The sequence below is a fragment of the Hemicordylus capensis genome, chromosome 1, assembly GCF_027244095.1.
Source record: "Hemicordylus capensis ecotype Gifberg chromosome 1, rHemCap1.1.pri, whole genome shotgun sequence".
NCBI lineage: Eukaryota > Metazoa > Chordata > Lepidosauria > Squamata > Cordylidae > Hemicordylus > Hemicordylus capensis.
Window position 1 is genome coordinate 203,600,729 of NC_069657.1, and position 26,690 is coordinate 203,627,418.

The window sequence follows — 26,690 nt, forward strand, 5'->3', positions numbered from 1 at the left end:
AAGAGACCAAACTCAACACAACCTGAACAAAGAGGCACCTTTTAAAAGTGGTGATTCTCTTTATTTAGCAGGGAGAGAGCAACTGGGCCTATCCATCCCCAGCACAGCATCCCTCAGTGGCTGTTGCTGGTGTCAAGCTTGTGTTTCTTTTTAGATTGTGGGCCCTTTGGGGACAGGGATCCATCTTCATTTATTTATTTTTAGTATGTACATCGCTTTGGGAACTTTTGTTGAAAAGAGATATATAAATAATGTCGTCTTCATCAATGCAATCTTACTCATGTCGGCCAGCCTTGCACTGGTCCATTGTCGGAGCACATGCTAATACCTCCCACAGAGCAGAGGTGGACTCACAAATGGCAGCAGCATGCCACACACCAGCCATATAATACATTAAGGCCCTCAACTGACTGACTGTGCCACAGACTCTACACCACCCAAACCCGCAAGTTCAAGAAAAATGAAACTGGATGAACTTCATCCCTCTTGTTCAACTCCAGACCACAGAATGCCATTAAGAAATGGGATGCCAACAAGCCTACTGCAGTGTAAGTGCTGGTGTGGTGGCAAGTAGCTCTTTAATTGCATTCATCAGAGTGGGCTGCCAGTCATATTGCTCCTTTCTGGTGCTTATGTGCTGCTCGCACAGTTATTCTACTGCACTTGATGCACATATGGATATTCAGGAGGTTAGAGCTACATGCCACACATCTGAAACGTGCAAATTAGCAGGAAAAGAAATGCAGAGAGACCTGGACATTTGGAGGAAAATCAACCCTACTAATATGATGTGTGTTCTTTTTAATCTTGGGATGTTAAAAAAAAAGTTTAAAAAATCTCACAGTGCTAATGCACTATGTTGCTTAATCATGCAACAGCAGGGATCTTATCTGGCAAATCATGCCCACACAGAACTTAAAAGGTGGTAAAAGGCCAGCTGCCTGGAGAATGGATTGGAGCGGCCTCCATTACAGTGAGTTTGCAGAGGAAAAGTGAGAGAATAAGTGGCAGTTTTAAATTATCCACTCCTTGCAAAGTGCCAGATTGAGCTTCAGTGGGAGACCATGGTGTTCTTAGCTGCCTTCTGTACAAATTCTTGTAGTAAATATTAAACCATGAATGCCCCATTTTCCAAATTTAGATTTTATAGAAGCAACTGAGTGATGAGTGCTTTCTGGGTTGTTACAGTGCTGCTGAGAGGCATTCCTGATGTAATGGAAACAGAGAAGCTGACAAAGTGTCAATGGAATCCTAGAGAGGAGAAAAAGCACAAGCAGTTTTAAGCTTGAAATTAGATGGGTAGTCCTTTTCCTTCCATTTAGCTTTCCCTGCCCTCTATCTCTTTGCACTCCCCAATATACACCAGCTTCTTTGTTCGGACAATGGTTTTCCCTATGACATTCTATTGATGCGAAAGCTGGACTTTGAAGAAGCAAGATAGAAAAAGTATTGACACTTCTGAACTTTGGTGCTGGAGAAGACTTTTGAGGATACTATGGACAGCCACGAAAACAAACAAATGGGTCATAGAACAAATCAGTCCAGAATTTTCACTCGAGGCACAAATGACCATGCTCAAAATATCATACTTCAGACCCATTATGCGGAAACCCAGCTCCCTTGAGAAGTTCATAATGCTGGGGAAAGCTGAAGGAAAGAGAGGAAGAGAACGACCAGCAGCAAAGTAGATGGACTTGATTACAACAACAATGAATGCACCACTGAGAGACCTTAAAGGCTAAGTTGAAGACAGATCATCCTGGAGAGGATCTAACTATGTGGTTGCTAAGAGTTGACCCTGACTTGATGGCACTTAATCAATCAATCACACTGGCCTTTTACCTGGCAAATTTTCTACTCAGAGGGAGCCCTTTTCTTTGTCAACTTGTCTGCCAAGGAACCCTGTCCATTACAGATACAGGAAGCATTGTGCAGATCATGAGGGTCCTGATTGTGCCTATGGGTCCTGTTCCTAGGGCTCCCAACTTTTATTAAAGCTATTCCTGGAGATGCACCCCACCCACACCAACATATTTCCTCAATATTTTACATGATACCAAGCCATTCAGATCTCCAGGATTGCTTTCAATGGCCACTTGAAGATTGACATCAATTTCTGGAGACTCCAGGCCTCCAGGAAGGTTCCACCCCTGTTCACCCAACCTTCTATAAAGAGACAATGCGTCACATGTTGGCTCTGCCTGCAGGATCTGTACCCTGCATTTTTGCAGAGTATGGATCATGTGAAGAGAGTGTGTGTGCATATAGCATGTATGAATGTGCAGAGGTTTGGATGGATGCATAGAGATCAGGAGCAGGGTCAGCAGGGGGGATCTTATCCCACCCTGTGCTCATTCTGCATGGGACTTGATCTGTTGAAGAGGGTTGTTCCAGATTGCACAGTCAATGCATGTAGCCAGGCTGGCTGGGCATAACTGTAAACTCAAATGTGCTGAGTGTGTGACCAAGGATGCACATAACACTCCCCTGTGCTTACATATGGCAAGGGAAAATCAGTAGCCATGGGCAAGCTGCCTTACACTCTTGCTGACCCAAGATCACCACCACCACCAGAACATAGGAAGCTGCCATATAGAGTCAGACCCTTGGTCCATCTCGCTCAATATTGTCTACACAGACTGGAAGCAGCTTCTCCAAGGTTGTAGGCAGAAATCTTTCTCAGTCCTATCTTGGAGATGCCAGGGAAAGAACTTGGAACCTAGATGCTCTTCCCAGAGCGGCTCCACTCCTAAGGGGAATATCTTACAGTGTTCACACCTCTAGTCTCCCTCTCATATGCAACCAGGGTGAACTCCCTGGATTTTTCCAGAAAATAGTTGCAGTCAGTGATTTAGGACCTTGTGCTCTAATTGACACACAACTGTGCGAATCTTGAACCATTCACAGATTCCTACAGAATTTCAGTGGCTCCTAGCAGATTTTTCAGAATTCCCTGTATATGAGTACCACTACACATGTATGATCTCCACCCTACATATTTTCTCATCATCTGAGTGACTATTCTGGGGTTGTCTCGGAGATTTGTAGCAAAGCAGCCTTTTAAAAACTCATATTTTATTAAAGAAAAACCCATCTTTACTGGGCAGCTGATAGCTTTTTCTTCTAGCTTGCTTCCACATTTGAAATCTTTCCCCATATGTAGCTGGAAATTGAATTAAAATGGAGGTTCCACAGTACTACTTAATTTAGCATTGTCTTATCCAGCAGTGCTCTCCAACATGCCAAGATTCTTCTATCATGTTTACTCACAGACAAATCCTATTCAACAAAGGCCTTTTCTACTGTTTGCAGGGCCTGCCTTTCCTTCATTCTTTTTGGCTTCTTGTTGATTGTGGCTGGGAGATTAGTGATGACTAGACTCTTGATTCCTCCTTGAATCATCCCTCTTAATTGTCCTGATATCAGTTTCCATTTTCTGCAGGAGGAATGAGACTTTAATTACTGGTTTCCTTACATTATGAAAAGGCAGAATGTATAAGACACCTGACCCACTCACCCCTGACTGAGTTTTTCTACCTTTCCCTGGAATATTTTAAAATATTACCTGAACTGTAAAATGCATTTTCATTTGCTATGTATGATCATATTTTATATCCAAGAGTAGTTTCTAAACCTGTCCATGACTACCCATGCTTCGCCAACTGGTATTTTGAACTCAATGATCCTGTGAAGCTGTACCATAAATATTTCCATAAATGAACCAGCTGCTAACGTTAAATCTCCTAACACTCTCTTAAAGCACTGTAAACCAGGCCTGCCATGCAGCACATCAGCCAAGTACAGAAGGCTGCCAGGTGCGTGAGAAATCATTTGTTTTGCAGTCCTAAAACTGGAATGGGGGAGGAGTTTCTCAGGCATCTGAGGGACCAGGGATGTAGTAAGGTTGGAGGGAGCCCTGGGACAAGATTTGAAAATGGTCCCCCCACCTGCCTTCGCTGACCAGCTTGCTACCCACCTGCCTTCACTACCTACCTACCTACCTGGATAGCCATGCTCCAGTTAAGCCAACATGGCCTGACGACACACCAAGCCGATGTGATCATGCCAGCTTGGTGAGGCAGGGCTGCCCCAATGCCAGTGAGGCTTCGTTAAAGAGGCCTCACTTGCATCAGCTCACTGATATCAGAGAGTGGCCAGCACAAGTTGAGGCTGAGTGTCTAGTGCAGAGGGGTGGGGGAGGTGGACACCTGTGACTTCTGCCCCTCCGACTCAATGGTGCCTATGCCCCATGATGATCCACAGTCAGAGGTACACCTAGGTAATTTTTGAGCCTGGACCTAAAGGCCTTTGGAGGCCCCCCGCCCCCTGCAAATTAAGCATCATCATGCTTGGCCAGGCGACCACACTACCCAGGACAGAAGAAAGGGGGGGCAGGCGGTGTGGACGCCCTGGACTTCGGCCCCCAAGTCCAGGGGTAAGAGTCCCTCTGTTCATAGTACATGTTCAGCCTGGAAGCTCTGAGTTTGTTATAAACACTTTATTATAAACAAATACCCCTGAAAGACTGTTGCTGCAAAATGGACCACCAGACTGTATGCATTTGACACAAGCCAGGGAATAGTTCCTTCAGTGTGTAGTAACAGGCCCTTCTGGCTTTGAATTCAAATGATCCAAAACTAGTGCAAGATAAAGATAAGGGAAGCAATCCAATCTCAGCCTTTGATTATGTAAACCTATCCAAATGTGGTAAAGTAATCTGAGGCATAAGGAAATAATCCAAACGGATCAGTGCTGCTGGATCTAAAGCAGGGCTGCACAACTCAAATGCCCTGGTGGGCCGGAATGTGGCCCACCACATGAGGTGGGCTGGAATGCTCATCCACAATGTGGCGTGCAGGGGCCAAGATCAAATTTTTAGCACATTATTACATTAAAATTAAAATTGTTATATTAGTTACTTGTGGATCTATCCCCCCGTCTATGGACCCATAGTTTCAACCAAGGATAGTGGCCTTGGATAGTGGCCTTGGCAGAGAATAGGTCCTGTCCTTGTGCTCAATGAGTGGGGCCCCTAGAATGCCTGCCAGCCCCAAACAAATGCCAAGTCCTCTCCTCTCCCTAAATTGTCATTGCTTTCAGGCTGCACTGCTAGGCATGCATACATGGGAGTAAGCCTCACTGGGCACACCGTGGAGCATATTTCTGAGAAAGCATGCACAGGATGGCGCTATAAGACAGTTTCCAGCTCTTGTGTTGCTGCAGGATACCTGGGGTATCCTGGTAAAATAGTCTCTGCGGGCTGAATCTGGCCCCCGGGCCTTATGTTGTGCAGGCCTGATCTAAAGCAAGAGTAACAATAGTTTCTTCATTTTATTTATCAAAATGATTTATATCCTGTCTGCCCATTTTAAGAATATTCAATCTGGCACGCATTGTTTAAAAAACCACAAACTAACAATAAAAAAGCAATACAATGACAACGTTATCTAACACAAGAGACTGGCTAGTTTGTCTCTCTTCCATTATGCCCTCTTTTCCTGCCTCTTCTGCTGATTTACCAGAGTTGTCCAGGCTATGGCCCTCTTATTATTAATTACAAATATTTCTGTCTCACCCTTTTGCTTCATCATGGAGCTCTGATGTGGCGAATGATTTCCATTAAAACATAAAAGTTTAAAACAACAGTTATTAAACAGAAAATACAAGAGCAACAAGCAACAATAATGACAAATAATTAAAATAGTATGCATCATAAAGGAAAGGAAAGGAAAGGAAAGGAAAGATTACACTGTCAACTCCTGGCAACCATGGAGCCATGTGGTTTTTTTGGTAGAATACAGGAGTGGTTTACCATTGCCTTCTGTGGTGGGCCACAGTATGAGATGATGCCTTTCAGCACCTTCCTATATCGCTGCTGTCCGATATAGGAGTTTCCCATATTTTGGGAAACACACCAGCGTGGATTCGAACCAACAGTCTCCTGCTCTCTAGGCAGGTTGCCTCCCCGCTGTGCCATTAGGTGGCATGCTGAAAAGTGGGCCTAAAGAAAATGTTTTCAATTGGTTTCTGAAGTCATACAATGTTAACTGAACTGTGTCATGAATTCCATGGCAAGTGAAGTGTGGGAAGGACTTCCCTACTGATAAGGCTGTCTCTACCAAATGCACCTCAGATGGAGGTAAGGCACAGGAATTGTAGGCTCTGTGAAGTTGTCGACCACTTTGAGAACTTTTTCAGCAAAAAGTGGTATATGGGTCGTCTGGTGGTTGGTGTTGTTCTCTGTGGCTGCCCCAGGGCTTTGGAATATGCTCCCTACTGAAATAAGAGCTTCTCCTTCTCTGTTTGTTTTTGGGAAGAACCTCAAGACAATCCTGTTTTCACAGGCTTTTAATTAGTATCAATTTTAATAAATTTCTTTTAATATCTATTTTATTCTATTCTTTTTATCACCATGTATTTTAATCTGTAACTTTTAAATATTTTAAATTTTGTACACCACCACTGATATGTACATATCGGGCGGTATAGAAATATGATTAAATAAATAAATACATACATACATACATACATACAAACAGTTGTAGGTAAAAGCTGCAGTCTGCAGAGCTGCAGACTGTAAGAGCTGCAGTCACATAACCACCATTGAACTGGAGGGGACAAATATCCCTGAGCTGCAAATGCCTGGAGGCTGCCATGGGCACTCCCTACCCCCTGCCCCCTGCCCTGCCCCAAGCCAGCAAATGAACTGTTCTCTAGCTGAGAGAGGATGACAGGCGGCTCTTCTGTGTTCCACTGCTGACCATGCCCCTTGAACCAACATCAGAAACTCATCAACCCAGGTGAGTGGCTGGTAACAGGTGGCAAGCTTAGTCCGTTGCCACCCCTCTCCCTTCCCAGCCAGTGGTGATGGTCGTTGCCTTTCCTATCTTGAAGCTTTGTGAAACGAACCTTGTTGAGAGTCTTAACACTTTGGACCACTGTTCCCTCTAAGGCGTGTGTGCGCTTGCACACTCACAAGTTTTCTGATGTCTGCTCAGTTAATTTTAGATCCCGCTCAGGTCGAATTAGGAAGGCCCCACTCTGAATGTGTGCACACACACAGTGCTTCGATTCTGCCGCCTAGAACAAAACCCATTCCACACAGAGATGAAAAAAAAAAATTAGAGGGACCACTGAATGTGACTATGGCAAACTTGTTTGTTTGCATTTGAGTCTGCTCCAACCATATATAAAGCAACAATGATCATGACAGTCTGGTTTTTAAAGCAAAAGTGGTGTGCAAGTGAGGGGTGCTGACTCTTTCTTTCATTCCGGCCTACCTGTAGCCACTTTTTACCTACCTGTAGCCAGAAGCACTCTTACTCCTGGACTTCTGGGCCAAAGTCCAGGGCCTCCACAGGTCCTGGAGACCCCCAAATCCTCTTTAATCTGTCCTGGATGGTTTGGTTGTCCAGCTGAGGATGCTGATGCTTAATTGGGGGGGGGGGGCTTCAAAGGCCTCTAGGTCCATGCTCCAAAATTATCTAGGTGCACCTCTGCCGATAGCTTCTCCACCCTGTGGTAAATCCTGTGGCTGTAGATGCTACTCCCTCCATAGGGCTCCTTTGCACTTAGGCTAACATGCGGCCAACCCATATGCAATAAGGGACCGAATTTAGCGCAGGAGCTTCCACTGTCTGATTGCACCCGGGTCATGGCTGCATTTTGAAAGCTGAATCCAAGAGCAAACAAGCCACCCACCCACCAGTGGGCTGAAAACAATGCGAAAGATTCAGCTCCTTAAAGGAAGGAGGTAGGCCAGCAGCACAAAAGACTAGTTTACATACTTCAGTGGTGTATGTCAGGTGAAGCATTTCAGGACACAAGCATGTACTTGCCCAGATTATTCTGTTATTCGCTCATCAAATATTAGCTTTGATTTGACAGGTTATTTTTACTGAATCAAAGGAAAGTATATGGGAAAGCAGGCCATGCCACTCTGCATTTTAAAGCTCTCCCTCGCATGCTGTTAACAAATAAGAACTGTTAAAGGAAAAAATAAAATACTCTAGAGCTTCTGCTTTCAGAAGAGATTCTGCCCTCTCTTTTATTGGCTTTGAGTAATTTTTATTGTGATTTTGTGCTTTAGAATACATTATTAATGGCTCCCATTCTAATTGGTTGTTAGCCACCCTAAATGCTGGAGCAGAACGGCAGGATGTACGTGTGTGTGTGTGTGTGTGTGTATATATATATGTGTGTGTGTGTGTGTGTGTGTATATATATGTATGTATATATGAAATTTTAAACAAAGACATAAATATACATAAAATACAGAGTCGGTGTGGCATCATGATGAAAAGCTTGAGCTGCCTCACTGAAAGCTCCCAGGTCCTAATTGGAAGCTCAGCCCTAAGCTCGTAGCACAGGCTACCCACAATAGCTCAGCCCCCATTTCCGCTCTTTCCCCATTTCTAGGGGAAGAAATAAGCACTTATTTCTTTAATATATTGATAAACCTCTTGTTTTCTACAAAGTGGTTTATAGTTTATTCCTGCCCTGCTGTATAGGGTTTTCGGAAGAATTACTGAGGAAATATATGCGGCCTTCAAAAGAACCATAAAGATAGTGGCTGACATTCTGACTAATGACACACTGATGCCACCAGTGCTTCTGAAACCTTCAGCAAACTCAGTTCTACTGCTCACTCAGTGGTGAGGAAAATTTTTTTGACAGCCTCTGCTTCACCAGGAAGTGCTCGGTATCATCAGAAAATATGTTCCTGCAGCCCTCAGGCACATATTTGTAGGTGACGCAGAACCCTTCTGGGGGAAAGGGGAGGGCGTTGAAATTTGCTCCCCCCCACACACACTAGCCCCAGTGCAGTGTTAGTCTGGAACTCTTCAGAAGCACTGGGGCTATAAGTGCTTCTCCCATTGCACTGGGGCTTCGTTAGTCAGGATGTCAGTCAACATTTGTAACAGTATTATAGATTTCATGCTGGTTTTGTTTCTTGTTTTTTTCAAAGAGTACAGTGTTCTCATTTGTAGCTTTGGAAAGAAAACCAAGGCTATAATCTTTTACTATGATATTTGCAGTAGTTATATGCACAGCTCCTCCGCCACCAGCACAACCACCCAAACCAGTTGCAGTAATGTTAGATCTATGATAACAGATTCCATATTCTGCAAAATACTGCAAGGCTTTCCTCCTCTTTCTCCTCCTCAGTCCCAAATTGAATTTTTCTTTGTCATCCAATAGAAAATTAAGGAGCAGTTTGGTGTTTCAAAGACTCAGATGGCACCCTGTAATTATTGAATTGTCAGTGTATTTCTGTATTTTTACAATATTTCCATTATCTTGTTTTCACAGCAGTTGCTAAGGAAGATAGACAAACCTGGGTAGTGCTGTAGCCGGAGGGGCATTTAAGGCACTTCCTTGCACCTGTGAAATGGTTTAATTACTGCAGCTGTCAAAATGTTTTAATGTAAATGGGCTTACTGATGGATCACTTTCTCTACCTGGAACTGTCATTCCCTAAACACAAGCAATTTTGTGATAGTGCTTCAAATGTAAGTATCATAAATTAATGAAAGTGGTGTTTTCATGATTAAGGATGCCACTTTCTTTTCCTAATGTTACATTCATTTTAAAAATGAAAACAGCCCACCTTATTAAAATTTAAATAGGACTGAGAAAATCTGGGATTTTACAAACAGTATTAGATACTGTGGCTGGAATTCCCAGATCACATGAACAGCTGGATTGCTGTTTAAATTGTGTCAAGAGGTCACTCTCTTGCTGCTTATGAGTTCTCCCACTCCTAAGATGCTCTGTCCTACCAGTTTGAAAAACTCCAGGAGCAAAAAAAAAAAGGCTTAAGTAGACTCTATAATTTCATGTCACTATTATTATCATTAAAATATTTATATGCTGCTGCTTTTGAACCAAAAACAGTTCTCAAAGTGAGATACATAGCAGCTATCACATCTTATGTTCAGAAGATACATAATGCATCAATCTGAGTTTGTGGAATACCTGGATGAGAACCCTGGCTGAAATCTTGACTAATTAAGCAGGCAGGTAAGCAGTAGGGATGTGCATGAATCAATTTTAGCAATTCAATTTGAGTTTGAATTGGATCAGCCTGATTCAATGTGAGCTTGAATCTGTTGCCTTCAAATCTTGGTTATTCGATTCGAATTTGATTCTATTATATTCAAATCTGAATCGATTCAGCCTAATTTTTAAGGGCTAGGGGGCACCAAAGCAGGTTGGGTGGCAGGGCCGTATGGGTGCCAACTGCCACCCAACCCCCAAAGGAATCAGGCAAATGGGTGAATTTCTAGGAACTTTTATGTGTTGTGGATTCAAGGTTGTAAAATGACTTCTTCATAGAGATTTCCTATGAAGAAGTAATTTCACAACTGAGAATCCACACATAAATATTCCTAAAAATTCACCACGGCAGTGATGGCAGAAGCTCAGAGGGGACAAAATGGAGGCTTGAATCACTGAATCAATTCATTCTCAAATCGAGGGTGATTCGATTTAACCTTGAACCTGGTAAGCATCCTCAAGGGTGATTCAATTCGAGGTCAAGTCACTCAAATTGCCCAGATTCAAATTAATCGATTTGACCATGATTTGATCCGCATATCCATAGTAAGCAGCAGCTACGGGGACAGAGCAGGATTGTACCTGCTGCTCCATGTATCTCCATTATGCACACATTAATCTGCAAAGGAGTGAAAGTGGGCAATTCTTCTGGAGTTCTTCCCTGTGGTCCTGAAGCTCTCTGTCACAGTAGAAACGTGTTGCTGACCTCAAACACTGTGAACTTTCTTCAGAGCTCTCGCTCTCATTAGCCCCTTCTTGCTTCTGTCTCCTCTTTTTCCTCAAGTCTCATTCTTCCCTGAACCTTTCTTTAGGTTCCCCATTCTCATCCATTGCTCACTCTGTCTGCACCTTCTTTTAGCCTCTTTGATTCTGGGTAAGAGTGTACATTTATTTTGAAACCAAAGAAAAAACAAACACAATATGATCCATTCAGTTCATAGTCAGTTCGGTGACCACTGCTCCATATGAATAAGGAATGTAACCCATTTGTTATTCATACTGAATAACTCTGGGTTAAGAGGATTTTATACCTTGGGGGTATTTTCATGACCAACAAAAATTGGGCTAGCAGAGGCTAGCCCGATTTTTGTTGGTCGTCAGAACCACCGGGCTCACAGCCGAGCCCAGTGGTTCTGGAGCTGCTAACCTGCTCGAGAACCCCTGCTAAAAAGCAGGTTTGCAGAGCGAGTGCTCCTGCAAACCTGCTTTTTAGGCTCGTGAGTAGCCGCGGCACGGCTTCGCGCCGTGCCTAATGAGTAGACCCCTGGCCGGGAGGTGAAAAGCCACCTCCCAGCTCGGGGATCTCCTCAGCATGCCCTGCGCACTTGCGCAGGGCATACTGGAGCTTGTGGGGGCCGCGCGGCCCCCGCTCCCCCCACCTCCCATCACTCCGTCACGGAGCCGGCCATCGTGTGGACGGCCAATCCAGCCACCCAGGGCTCCCTGGCCGTTCGTCTGCAGTTTTCACAAAAGTGGGTCTCACGGATCGTGAGACCCGCCTCATTGTTTTGTATTTCCTCTCTTTTTCTCTCTGATTCTTACATTTATTATTTAGAATACTTCTTTATGAAAATACCGTATTTTTCGGACCATAAGACGCACTTTCCCCCCCAAAAAAGTGGGGGGAAAAATGAAGGTGCGTCTTATGGTCCGAATGCACCAGCCTCCCCCACAACCGGATTAGGGGCCAAATCGGCAGAAACTACAGCCGCCGCTGCCACCGCGGAACTCCCAGGCGTCCTTTGCACCCAAAGCCCCAGTTGGGGCCGAGACTTTGCAGAGAGAGGAGCTCTGTTTGTGAGCTCCTCTCTTATTTGAACAACCCTGATCTTATGGTGAGGACTCGGGCGGGCGGCTGGGAGGGAGGGAGGGCAGGCGGGCGGCTGGGAGGGAAGGCGGGCGGGCGGCTGCGGTGGCTGTAGTTTGGGCCGATTCGTCCTGTCATCGGAGTGTGGGGGGTGGCTTTCTTGTGTTGGGCAGTTGGGTGGGTGGTCGGCGGCGGCGGCAGTAGTTTGGGCCGATTCGGCCCGTCATCGGAGTGTGGGGGGTGGCTTTCTTGTGTTGGGCGGTTGGGTGGGTGGTCGGCGGTGGCGGCAGTAGTTTGGGCCAATTCGGCCCGTCATTGGAGTGTGGGGGGTGGCTTTCTTCGCCCAAAATCGGGCCTTGTGTTGGGTGTTCTTAAAAATGTTCTTAAAAACTGGGTGTGTCTTATGGTCAGGTGCGTCTTATGGTCCGAAAAATACGGTACTCCTTTATGTAAGGAGTATGTTTACATTTATAGGCTTTGCAGCTAACTGGTGGGTTTTTTGTTTGTTTGTTGCATTTTTAATACTTTGTATTGATTAACTTAGATATTGTCTTCTCTTTCAACTACTTACATAAAAACATCCAGCATACAACTCTGGCAAGAAAATGGTCCATGAAATGCTGCAAGACCACCTCACATTTATTACCAAAAAGCTAGCCCTATAACCTTCACCAAGCAACTAACAAAATGGCCATCAGGTCTGAGAGTTCCTTTGAAATGAAGCACCTTTGGAATTTGAGGACCTTAATCTGACAATTCTTCTTCTGCCTTGTCTCATGTAGAGCTTTGGCCCCAAGGTACATCATAGCTAGGAAGATAAGAAGCTGCCTAATGCTGAGTCAGACCATTGGTCCATCTAGCTTATTATAGTCTCTACCCAGACGGGCAGCGGCTTCTCCAAGGTTACAGGCAGGAGTCTCTCCCAGGCCTAACTGGAGATGCCAGGGAAGGAACCTGGGAACTTCTGCATGCAAGCATGCAGGTGCTCTTGCCAGAGCAGCCCCACCCCACTAAGGGGAATATCTTACAGTGCTCACACATGTAGTCTCCTATTCAAATGTAAACCAGGGTGGACCCTGCTTAGCAGATGAGACAATTCATGTGTGCTGCCACATAACCAGCTCTCCTCTATGTCACATACACAGGGATGCTTTGGATAGGAAATAGCCATAAAGCACATCATATATTTTAATTCCCTTTTTGCAGTTTGTCACTCTAATAAAGCTCACCCCCAAATTAAGTTATGTGTAATTTAGAATTCTGTTCCTTAATGTAAGAATGTCTTTTTATTGACTAGCATTGAAAAATACTCATTGGGAAGTGTACCTACAAGCGCCAAGTAATTATGTGGTCAGCAACTGGGCAAACAATCTCGTGACAATACATTTTGTATGACACTACATTTTGACCAGAACTCCTTCCCTTTCTTGACACAGATGGTAACAGTTTTGCTACTCCTTCTTCTCCTTTATTAATGAATGGCCACACAGCAAGGGCCCTTTCGTACAGGCTGCCTCTTTCCCAGGGGCCACACTAAGTACCTTAATGGATTCCTGAGTGCATGCTGAATTGATTTAATCTCTGTTACTTAGATGTGATTAAGCTAACTAAGGTGGAATTGCACCAGCCCAGGTGCTTTCCAGGTTGAATAGTGCATGTTCCATTCCATTCCCTGTGAACAGATTCAAAGGAGGTGGCGTTAATGGCTCCTTTCCCCAAGCAAATTGATTCACTAGTGCGTGTTGTTTATGGCCACCAGATCTTCTTATTTCATAGTGTGCCATATTCCTGAACATAATATATACCGTGAATAAGAGTCTATTCACACACACAACTTTCATGAAACATGGATAAAATAAACATATATAATGAAACACACAATTACTCAAGAAAATGTCTGTGTTCTAGACCCCAAAAAGTCTAGAACACAGACATTTTCTTGAGTAATTGTGTGTTTCATTATATATGTTTATTTTATCCATGTTTCATGAAAGTTGTGTGTGTGAATAGACTCTTATACACGGTATATATACTACCTAGTATATGTTTTGTTCCTTGGGTCCATGTATCCTCTATTCTTTCATATTCCTGAACATGACAGCTCCGTGCTATACTATGGGCACCTTTGTTTCACAGACAGCACTGGAATGGGACTAAACTTGTTTCCAGTCTCCGATTAACCTTGTGTCTGGACAGGTTCAGGTTTTGCTCCATCTCAGCTGTGTCTCAGCTTTACCCCAGTTATTTTATCTCATAGAACTTAGTGGGAGTCATTGAGGACTCACAGGCCCAGCCAGGGTTCCATTGGTTTGTGTTAGAATGTGATGGGACCCTGGGAATTGGCTTCTGTGGTGAAAAGGTTGATCGGGGGAACCCCATTGTCAGAGGTGTAGCAAGGTTGGAGTGGGCCCAGAGACGAGACTTTAAAATGGGCCTCCAGCCCCTCAAAGTCCAGGGCCTCCGCAGACCCCAGGCCCCCAAGGATTTAAGTCTGATATTTCAAAATAAGTATGCTGCCTGGAAATACATTTCACTGAATACACACACGCACACTTCACAATATATAGTGATCTACATTGAATACTATATATTTGTGCTACTTTTAATGCCTAGAACACAGTAGAAACAATAATTATTAAAATAGGCCCCTTGGTGAAGATTAGCAAGGCAGACTTTCAACTATGCAGTGTGAGCCTATGTATGTTTTCTCAGAATTCTGAACAAATTCAGTAAAGTTTGATTCCAGGAGGTTTTTCAAATGGGACTTTTAAACACACATCTCCTCTGGAATGGAGGTGCTACATTCACATGTTGGCCAGATTTACCCTGAAGTCCCTGTGAGTTATTGGGGAGCAGTTCACACACAATTCAGGTTTTTCACTGCTCATTAGTGTAGCCTGATTTATATCCGGAGTAAAAAAAATCCACTATTTTGTGTTGGTTGTTTGGGACAACTTCAATTTTGCAGTAAAGCCTCCCAGTAAACTTGCTGTAAAACCTGCTGTGTATAAAAGTCCCAGGTAAGTATGTGGAGAATGGCAGCCTCAGGCAGCAAATCTAACCATATTTAGCTGGAAGTACATTTCATTGAAACCTAAAGGACTTACTGGCAAGAAAAGCATGTCTACTTAAAAATAAACTCCATTGCATTCAGCTGTACCTGGTAAGTGCATATAGGATTGCACATGCTCAGGGATGTAAAGCAAACCAAACTAATTTGTGCTCCCAGCATATTTTGCTCCCTATAGGAGACCAGTAAGTCCCACTGAAGCAAGGAAGATATGTGGGGAGAAATAGAGAAAAGAGCAAGAATTAGCACCATTCCTCAGGAGAAAAAGCGGGTGGGGGGGAGAATGAAGAATCTGCCTCTTCTTGGTAAAATTTTAAGATAGATGAGACATGCTGGGGCTCAAGGAACTGGTGAAGTTATGCCCTAGTCTGTCCTAAAAGTTGTTCTCCCTGCTCCCCAATGTGGAAGTAGGGCTGGTTGTGGTCTCTTACTGTACTGAGATAAAAACCACTCTCTGCAGGTGCTCAGAAGCAGGGTCGTCCCTAGTGGGGTGAGGGACTGGGGAGCAAATCAGCATGTGCAGGGCCATTTCTTATCTTTACAGAATCATACTGACTGATGACATAGAGTGTAAATAGTGTGAGTGAGGTTTTTGGACATGTCCAACCAGCTTGGCATTTCTAAAGTAAAATAAAATAAAATAAAAGCACAGCACATGCTTCACAGTTCTCACTCAGACCTTCTGGGTTGCAAAACAACTTGAATGCATTTATAAATGAATGAATGAATAAATAAATATAAATAAAATATTGTTTGTTCCAGAAGTTTTTGTAATTTTCTGCCATGAAACAAGCCACTTATGAGACTTTTTAGATAGTTTTTTTTTAAAGCCAGCAAATTTTCCAATCTGTTTTAAATTAAATATTCAGAGACTTCTCAGTCTTCTCCCACCATCTCAAAGCCCTATGGCAAGCAGATCCCTATATATCCAGGGGCAGGCGGTAACCACAAAAAGGAATTCACATTCTACCTCCATTACTGGCAAAGGCTGGGCTGGCTGGGCTGGGCTGGGCAGAGGGTCTGCAGAGAACTGTGCTGGGTAAGGGCAGCCAGCGCTGGCCTCTTTGCCTGTCTCCTTCCTTCCTTCTTCCTTCCGTGCTGCCTGGAGAGCTTCAGGCTTCAGCGAAGCCTATCCATAGGCCTCTCTGGAAGCCCCGCCCACCCGCCAATCATCTGAGAGGCGGAGAGAGAAGGAGCTCTAGCAGCTTGCAGGCTGCTTAGATTGCCAGCCAGGAAAAGCAGGAGAGAGGGTGAACAGGGCAAGGGGAACTGGCTGAGGGGCCTTGGGGCTAGGCGGGCAGGCAATGGGGAGTCATGTGACATGTCTCTGGGGGGCCCATTGAGGCAGTGGGCCCCGAGACAACTGTCTCCCCTTGCCTAATGATAGTTACGCCCCTGCCCATTGTTTAGAGAACCCTGGGAAAGTATGCATGTATTTAAAAGATTTCTACCATACCTTTCTCCCCTAGAATCAAAGTGGCTTACAATAATTCATAGAAACAATGCATAAAACAGTATTAGTGAATCATTATAACTTACAACAGTGTAACAGTAGCATAAATGACACCACAGACAATTTCAGCAGCATCCTTAGATAAAACTCAGCAACTTCTTTGAAAGCTGTGTTTCCACCTGGTGCCTGGTCTGATCTCCACTGGGACCTGTGGATATAGGGGCCTGCCTGATTTCCACAGGGAAGGTGTTCCAGGTAGTTGGCCTGAGACTGAAAAGGACCTGCTCATTGTCAAAGCTCCACTTAGCTCAGGTGGCCCAGGTACCTGGAGCAGGGCCTTTGGTGATGACTGAAAAATATGGGCAGGCACATAGAAGAAGGCAGTCCTTCAGGTACCCCATAAACTGAATTCAGTTATTTGACTGCAATGCTTCGTTATGCCAAAAGCAAAATAGAGAATAATTTCCTGTACATAGAGGTCTTCTGCATTAGTGGCAATGTCCTAATGCCCTGCAAACTGAGCAAAGGGGCACCTTTTTAAGGTGGTGATTTTCCTTATTGAACAGGGGGAGAGCAACTGGCCCAATCCATCCCCAGCACAGCATCCCTCCAGTGGCTGTTGCTGGTATCTATCTTAGATTTCTTTTTAGATTGTGAGCCCTTTGGGGACAGAGATCCATCTTTATTTATTTTTTATTCCTCTGTGTAAACTGCTTTGGGAATCCTGGTTGAAAGGGGGTATATAAATACTCATCTTCATCTTCTTCCTAGCAAGCACAATACCAGCTAGGATGCTAGACTGGGTTGGCTTTTTAAAATTCTTGTTGCTTTGGATCTGCCTCTGACAGATCCTTTTTAAGCTTCCTGTTTCAGTAACTCTTACAATAGTTTTAATTATACAAATGCCTTGCAGAGTTACATTTCCAATTAACAGCCAGGGCTATTTACAAAAAGTGGGTTTTAAATGACTGTCTCAGCAAATTTGCACCAGACACACTTAGGTTCAGTCAACCAGGGCAAAGAACCACCAGTACCATGTGAATTACTTACCATGCCTTAATAATAAGTCATGCATTTTAAATATCTATGATTAATATGGAGTGAAACAAAGAAGTTGGATAAGGAATGTCATACACTGAAGAAGCAAGAGTTTCTATGTTACATCTGCCATGTTATTTATTCTTTTAACAGTTGATGACATGAATGACATGTTCCGTATTTTATTGCCAACTGAAAACATATTAATGTGAGTGGAATATTATTGTAATTATGACATTTAAATTGAATGATACTTAACTATGTAGCAGACTTCTACATCATTGCAAACTTAAAAATGAAGTAGAGAGACAGTCACAGAAGAGGTACCTCTTTTTCTGGGCATTTAAAGCTACTGTCCTTGGTTTTGTACAATGGTGTCCAATTCCCTATGCTGATCCTTGAGACAATTGACATCAAATTTGTGGATGTCTGATCTGACAGTCTGAAAAAATGCAGAAGGCAAGGACTACTGGATGCAAAAATGATTTAATGACAAGCCGATATCCAGTGAATTTTGAATGCACAATTTTCCTTCAAGTGAAGTAGTTCAACTGTTAGACTGGTAGGAAAACAGCACTGTAGTCATATTTGTGTTAATAAAAAACAAAATCACCCTGCTCTCTCTAAGCTTGGCTTGTTGGAAATGCTCTTCCAAGGAAGAACTGTACATTTGAAATGTGCCAGGAATCTGCTTGGCATTTAGTCATATTTGCACCCAGTGGCACTTGCCTGCTATGGTTTGGCCCTCCCTTTGTTTGCTGTCTGGTATGCTGGCCACCCATGAACCCACTAGGAACATCTAATTCTTATTAAGTTGTACATCTGAACAGGAACAGTGGTGTAAACAGAAATCCAGAATCAGGTTTTGGGGCTGGAAGAGCCACAGTTGTGCTACACCCACATCATGGAAGATGCCTCTGTAACAGTAGTTTCCAAACCTGTGGTCCATGGACCACTGGTGGTCCACGAGGGTAATGGTCCAGTGGCAGGGGGAAGATAATGTAATACTAATAAACATCCGCCTTCTGCTTACCTTAGTTATTATCGTTTTTCCACCAGTAGGCCTACTGCAAGTAAATGTACTGTGACATGTGCAATATGTTTGTAAGAATAATAAATTATTAGAAATAGCTGCATTTTAAATAATGCTTGATATAGACATTTGACTCCTGCCAGCCATAGTCTGTGTTAAAAATGCTTAAAACAGCTTGCTTATGTTGTGGTCTGAAAAAGCATTTGATGAAGCTGTATTGGTCGGTCCACATAAAGGAAAAGGTTGGGAATTGCTGCTCCATACCTTTTTGTGCACGGATGGAATAATGAAGGTGGTGCTCTGAGCGGATCTAGTGCTTGTGGTGCATTGGCTGTGCCATATTCTCTTGGATGTAAGAAGCCCATGTCTAAATCCCTAGCCTTGAAGCTCATTGGATCATCGTGGGCAAATGTTCCCTCTGAGCCGAACTTACTGTACTCCACAAAGTTGTTAAAGGTTAGAACACCACTCAGAGCTCCTTAGATAAAGGCCAGGATATACACATTGTAATTTCCAGATGAGATGTGTCCACAGGCCTGTAGTTCTAGAAACCCTCTCAAACATGAAGTGGCTGGTTCACATGACTCAGTGGTGAGACAAGAGCACTTTGCACCTTCTCAAAGGCTCCCTTTTCTTTTTTATCATTGCAGATTTTGAATGCTGGCATGCAGTATTGAACTTTGGTTCTCATGAAGCCCTGGACTAATCTGTGAGATCACAAAGGACAAAGCCATTTCTAAAAGTTATATCCAGCTATATACCCAGATTTGCTATGGGCAAATACAGTATACACTGAACAGGAAACTGAAGCCAAGTCTGACTGCCTACCTGTATGCTACATATGTTTGCCACACTTTATATTACATATAAAATATTTTAGATGTACACCCAAAAAGCTGAATGTGCAAAGTAACCATAAAGTATGCAGGGACACTGTCATTCTGTAACTCACATGTATAAGCCAATGATAAAGGCACCTTAATATGGCTAAAAGTGCCAAGTATTTGTTGGAAGTGAAGGACTATATGCTGTCTCTTGTCTCAGTGAGAGACAAGATACGCTGTCTCTTGTCTCAGACTAGTGAGTCAGAGGGCTAGAAGGTCAAGACACTGGTCATCCCTTCTCTACTGCTCTGACACTATCCCTTTGGAATGTAGATTGCTACTCTCAGGGACATTTCCTTCCTTCCAGCCACTTCCTTCCTCTCACCCTTCTCTTCCCTTCCTTCTACCTTGCAACATGCAAGCTCCTCTCTCCCTGCACCGTGTGTGCAGAGATGCAGAATCCATCTGCATCCAACTAGCTAGCTAGATTAGAGATCCCATCTCCTCACTTTCCTATCTAGAATGGAGTTCTCTAATAAATACTGCTTATATTGATTTGAAACTATGAACTGGCTCCAAGTTACTTTCCTTTCAGCATACACGCATGCCTAACTAAATTCTGCTGTGTTGTGCCTCTGTGCACTCTGCTATAATGAAAAAGGGTTTCTCTTACCAGAAAGAATTCCCAATAGTTTTAATGCACAGTGTACTACTGCTTTTACATTCACATCCGTTCCTGCTTTCCTCTTTCCAGGTCTTTCCTATTTGGGGAAAACAGATCTTTGAGAACATAAAAGTTTTAATTCTATCTTGTTCTCTAGAGGATCTGAAATTTGCAGGAAGTTGGATCTTGGAGGGCAGGCCTAACCTTTGGGAAGGGCAAATTGGAGCAATTGCCCAAAGCCCCACGTCATCTCAGGCCCCACCCCATTTAAGGCTTAACTGGCCCATGTGGACCTGAGAAGTGCCTGCATGGGCCATTTAGAACTTAAATGGCCATCCCCCTTGCCTTTCAGCTGAGAGGTGTGGGGCTGGCCCTTTACATTCCAAATGGCCTGTGCAGGTCATTTTAACCTTAACGGGCTTAAAGGCCGATTTTAAGGCTATTTAAAGCTTAAATGGCACAACAGGGAAATGGCTTGACTGCTAACCCAGAGGTTGCCAGTTCGAATCCCCAGTGGTATGTTTCCCAGACCATGGGAAATACCTATATTGGGCAGCAGCGATATAGGAAGATGCTGAAAGGCATCATCTCATATTGCACAGGAGGAAGCAAAGATAAACCGCTGCTGTATTCTACCAAAAGACAATCCTGGGGCTCTGTAGGTGCCAGGAGTCGACACCGACTCAATGGCACACTTAACCTAAAGCTTAAATGCTCCCACATAGCAAGGGTGCATCTACTCAGAGGGACATTCATCCTCAGGCTGCCAATAAACAAAGGGTCATTTAGCACTGCCCCCTAGGGTGATGGTCACTGTGCCCACACCTCCTTTCAAATTCCCATGAGAGCAAGCACAGGAAAGATGGAGAGTGCATGAGCTTCAGTCCCTCCCGTCATCCCGTTGCTTGAGGGCAAGTCAACAAAGGCAGTGTTGGGAGGGAATACAAAAGTATGAGCAGGATTAAAGCTGCAGATGGGACCTGCCTGTGAGCCACCCAGATGGATACCTGCATGTCTGGTTCCCCTCCCTTTCCTTTGCAGCTGAACTGAGAAAGAAAAGTCACTGATTATGCAGTCACAGCCTGCACCACCTCCTAGCATTTCGCTCAACCTCAGCAGGCTTGCAGGCTTCCTCTCTGGGCTGTGTGTCTTCCTGGTCCGGTCAAAGCTCCTCCTCCCACTCAGTCACATGTGATCACAGCATGGCTCCTCCCACTTTCTCCTAGCATGCTCAGCCAGGCATTGACTTTCAGTTCTCTGTGTCTCTGTCTCACAGGCTGCAAGGAGGGAGTGAGGTAAGCAGGCACATGCATGAGGCTGACAGGGCAGCTGTGATTCCCTATCCAAGCTCTGGAAATAAAACATCCTGCAGTTCGTAGAATTGCCAACTTTGATGCAGCTATTCCCAGAGATGTCCCTGCCCATATATTTTCCCAATGTTTTTGCACAATCTCAAACCATTCAAATTTCTAGAATGGCTTTCAAGAGTGCAACAGATTATAGCCTTTGTCTCAGAGCAAGCCCCCGTGAGGGAAAGAAATGCTGAACCATTCCTGCTGAGCTGCATGACTAGGCTTCTCCTAAAACTCTTTATTTTTGGTAGGTTCAAAAATGGCTGCCGCTGCCACCCCTCTTTATTACAGAGCTTGAACCTCCCTGGACTTGGGGTGGAATTCCCAGGGGAAACTCTCTTCCTTTTGCTATTGGAAAAGTATACAAAAATCCCCCAATTGAAAGCCTACACGTGGTGAGAAAACCTATAGCTGCTGTTGACCGCCAGAGGCATGTTTGCACCAGGCGGAGGGGAATCAAATACCTTTCAGCCCACCCCCTTCTCCTGAGTTAAAAATCCACTCCAAGAGGCTTGTAAAAGAAAAGAACAAAAAGAAAAAACTGGGGGTTCCCCCCCTACAGACTGCTTCCATCTGAGGTTTTCCCAGCTTTTAGTTACAGATAAAAATACTCAGTAGGTTACACGATTACTTCAAAAAGTAACCCAAGGGATTTTGGGGTGACATGCTTTAAAAAACATGGTAACCCAGTTGCAAGGAACAGGTATGTAGGAAAATACAAATGCACAATTAAAAGCTTACAGTGTCTTTTGCAACACCCTTGCTAGATGGGCGAAGGCTAGTGTTTCTTAGGTTAATTATGTTACCGGTAAACAATAATAGAACAGTATCAGGAATATGCAAAACACATACCAAAGAAACAAAATCTGACTAAACAAACTTTCCCTAGACTACCAGAAGCCAATGCCCAGGCTTCCTTTTCTTGAACTCACCACCCTGGTTGAGAATCAAGCTCCTGCAGTTCTATCTTCCAAGAGCTGCCGTCATCCTCCTTGCAGCCATACTCCCTGGCCACATGTGCTGCTCTGTACCCCCCAGCCAGCTTCTTCAAACAAAGAACTCCTTCTTCCTCCCAACAACTCTCTAGGTCCCACCCACCTGGTGTGCTGATTGGCTGAGACCTGGAGTTCACCAGCCCATCTGTAAGGACAGGGTTCAGTTCCAGTTAACTCTTTAGGGGAGGGGTGGCTGATCACAACAAAAAGTCACCTGGAAATGCTTGCCAACAGCTAGAGACTCCAAGCCATTCCTGGAGGGTTGGCAACCCTAGAAGTGTGGGTGGGTGGGTAGTGGGTGACCTGAGGGGTTGTTTGCAATCAGCTTCCATCATCCAAAGCATCCTGTCTGTCCATGGGAAATGTACACTTCCAGATGGAGTAATGCATCCAGAATAAGAGGCAGAGCTGGATATGGAAGAAGGGAGGTGCTCAGAGTCATCCTATTGCCTTTCACAGTCTGGAATCTATTTATGGCCATGTGTAAGCATAATGAGGGAGAGGGGAAAATAAGACGCTACGGCGTATGGTCCTGCTGTTGCCATGAGTGGGTGGTTGCATCTTCCCAGCAATGAATAATATCTCCAGTGTCCCACAGTCAGCATCAATCTCCAGGTGCATCTTGGAAGCAGTCCTGGACATTCTAATCACTTGATCTGATAAAAAATATTTTGGGGGAAAATCTCCAGAAACAGCTTCAGTCAACGCTGGCAATTAAAAGTACCATCTGCTCTCTTGACCATGGCCCAGGTTGGCTTATCTTATCTAACAATCAGATTGTCAGAGAGGGTCTGGTAAACATAATAAATGCCTCTCTGAGGGAGGGTAGGATGCCCTCTTTTTCTTAAGGAGGCTAGCATTAGACCGTACTTGAAAAGAAATCTACATTGGACCCCTCAGAGTTAGGCAACTATAGGCCTGTCTCTAATCTCCCATGGTTGGGCAAGGTGATTGACAGGGTGGTGGCCTCTCAGCTCCAGACAGGAGCTTATCTAGACCCATTTCAAACTGGCTTTTGAGTGGACTATGGTGTTGAGACTCCCTTGGTTGGCCTGATGGACCATCTCCAATTAGGTATTGACAGAAAGAGTGTGACTTGCTGCTCCTTTTGGATTTCTCTGAGGCTTTCGATACCATTGGCCATGGTATCCTGGGTTACCTGAGGGAGATGGGATTAGGTGCCACTGTTCTTCAGTGGTTCTGTTCCTACCTCTCAGGTAGATTCCAGATGGAGACTGTTGCTCTACAAAGTGAAAGTTACTGTATGGCGTTCCAGAAGGTTCCATACTGTCCTCAATGCTTATTTATTTATTTACTTATTTATTTAACATCTACATGAAACTGTAGGGAGAGATCATCAGGGGATTTGGAGGTGGGTGTTATCAGGATGCTGATGACACCCAAATCTATTTTTTTCTATCAACTTCATCCGTAAATAACATAACTTTTCTTAATGCCTGCCTGGAAGTGGTAATGGGCTGGATGAGGGATAAAAAAACTGAAACCGAATCCAAATAAGGAGATATTGATGGGTGGGGTCAAGACTCAAGAGATGGTTTAGATCTGCTTGTTCTTGATGGGATTACACACCCACTGAAAGATCAGGTACATAGCTTGGGGGTGCTCCTTGATCCAAAACTCTCTCTGGTTTCTCAGGTTGAGGCAGTGGCCAGGAGCGCTTTTTATTGGCTTCAGCTGAAATGTCAGCTATGCCCATTTCTGGAGGTAAATGACCATAAAACAGTAATATATATGCGGGTGAACTTGAAGCTTGACTACTGTAATGCTCTCTATGTGGGGCTGCCTTTGTAGGTAGCCTGGAAACTACAGCTGGTACAGAATGCAGCAGCCAGGGTGGTCTCTGGGACAACCTGAAGGTACCATATATCACATAGTCTGAAAGAACTCCATTGGCTGCTGAGTTTCTGAGCAAAATACAAAGTGCTGGTCATTACCTTTAAAGTCCTGAACAGCCTAGGTCCAGAGTGATTAAGAGACTGCCGTCTTTGTTATGAACCCTGCTGCCTATTAGGATCTTCTGCGGAGGGTCGCTTACAATTGCCACCAGCTCGTCTGGTGGCAACTCAGGGCCAGGCCTTTTCCATGACTGCCCCAGGGCTTTGTAACGCACTCCCTGTCAAAATAAGAGCTTCTCCATCTCTGACTGCTTTTTTAAAATACCATTAAGACACAACTGTTTTCTCAGGCTTTTAATTAAAATTATTTTAAAACTGTCTAATTATTTTATTCTGTGAAATTGTTTTACTTTGTGAACTGTTTTAAATTTATTTTATTCTGTAAAAGTGTTTTGTTTGTTTTTGTTTTTATAGTGTAACTTGAACTGTGTACACTGCCTAGAGATGTATATATCAGGTGGTATATAAATATGATAGACAGATAGACAGATAGATAGATAGAAACATGGATGGCATGGTGTCATAATTGGAGTAGGTGCATTTTTAAAAGTTCTTCATGATTAATATTTGTGGGTGGTTTTTCTTTCTTTCACCATGTCCTTACAGTTCGTCTGTACTAAAGACACAGAGGCTGAATTCTGACATAACCGAAGTTAAACGGGGCAGAGGTTGGAACTCCATTACGTCCATATTTGTGCAACTGAGGTTTTGAGCCAAAAAGTGACCTGCAGTTTGGCTCGCCAAACCTCAATGTGAACCTTCACTTTGCACAAAGGTTTGCCGCCGCGACTTCTGGTTTGGTTGCCGAAGCATTCCGCCCGAACCTGGACGCCACCATAACTGTGGTTTCATTCTGGTTTTGGAACTGCAATCATAGGAATGGCAGTGCAGCCTTGCCCGGGATCACACCCACTCTGTGCCTACGGTGCTTCTGGCTGGCTGCTTCTCTGGACACCAGCCCTGCCCCTCCTGTCACCTATTCAGCAATGCAGTAGCCTGGCAACAGGGACACCGCCACATCCCATCTGAAGCCTGTCAGCCTTTCAAGTGGCAAACTTGTATAGGGGCATTCCCACTTTCCACTCTGTCCCTTGCTCCCCCTTCCTAGAAAGCAGGAGAAAATGGGCATGAGATTGCAGGGCGGACTTTATAGTGCTTTGCTCCCTGAAAATAAAGCAAGATGTATATCCACGAGCGGCAACATAAGGTGGCAACATAAGCAGGGCCCCCCCATTACAGTGCCAGGATAGGAACATATGGCTGCTGGTGGTGGGTGCCTGGGGTCAGGTTTAAAAGGCTGCCCCAATGAGAGATTCTTTTTTATGATTTTGGCTTTTTTATTTTGTATATTTCCACATTAGGAAATAATTGGGATTCAAAGTTGCCCTAGCCTAACCCTAAGATGGATCCCCAACTTTAATTTTGTTGTTGTTGTTGTTTTGAAAAAAAGCTAAGCTCTAGCCCTTGTAGAATTGTTTTTTCAAGTTTTCAAGAATAGTTTTTTCACTATTTTTCAAGGTTTTTTTACTCTTTGATGTATAATAAAGTTTCCTCATAATGAATACCATAAGGATTTATTGCACACCTTCATTTCTTCTGTTCATTTTGACTGTCATTGGATAGTGCCAACTGTCAACTGCCATGTGCTAACTACACCCCACTCCCACCCGCAAGGCAGTGGGGTACTCAGTTTATTTATTAGGAATATTTAAGTGTTTAGATTATTTGGTGCCTAATAACCTTTCCTCATAATGAATTCCTATGGGGATTCATTACACACCAAAGAGTCTAAACTCCTCAAAAAATCCTAAAATATAAACAGTACTCAGTGGTTGTGAGTTGGGGGGGAGTAGCTGGCATATGGGATTCCACTAATTCCCCACCCCCACTTTACATGAAAGCTGGAAATCTGGGAAAAGTAATAGGAGGAATCAAAATCTTGAATCAGTTCAAATCAAATCTGGCGCAATTTGATTTGGACCTGAAAATGGCCCACAGGGGTGATTTTTTCTGTCTCCAAATCACCTGAATCAGCTAGATTTGGGTACAAATTTATCTGTACCCAAATCGATTTGCACATCCCTACTAAAGAATGTACCAGATATAACCAAAGATAGAGCATTAAAAAGCCTCTTTAAAAAGATTTTTTTTGGTTGTTTTTTTAAATACACTGAGGGAGGGAGCATGGCGAAGCTCAGGAAGGGAGTTCCAAAGCCGAGGGCCCATAACTGAAAAGGCCCTGTCTCTAGTCCCCACCAACCAGAGCTCTGTTAACGGCGGGGCCATGAGCAGGGCCTGTGATGATGAACGGAGGGCCCTGGCAGGTTCATATGGGTGAATGCAGTCTGACAGGTACCCCGGCCCCAAGCCATGTAGAGCTTTAAATGTCAAGACCAGCACCTTGAATCTAGCGCAGAAGTGGACTGGTAACCAATGAAGTTGCTGCAGGGTGGGTGTGATACTCACATAACAACTGGCA

General features: G+C 44.1%; 1 long non-coding RNA gene across 2 annotated transcripts; it reads right to left on the bottom strand.

Moving 5' to 3' along the window:
* Nucleotides 1-666: 666 nt before the first annotated feature.
* LOC128336315 (uncharacterized) lies at nt 667-16,066 on the bottom strand. 2 transcript variants are annotated; one of them, XR_008311913.1, is made up of 4 exons: nt 15,907-16,066; nt 5,576-5,597; nt 3,271-3,436; nt 667-1,251 (listed from the first exon to the last, which is right to left on the bottom strand). It is a non-coding gene; the product is annotated as an uncharacterized LOC128336315 (long non-coding RNA). The 2 variants fall into 2 exon arrangements; XR_008311912.1 differs by lacking the exon at nt 667-1,251 and having other exon boundaries at nt 2,802-3,436.
* Nucleotides 16,067-26,690: the final 10,624 nt, after the last annotated feature.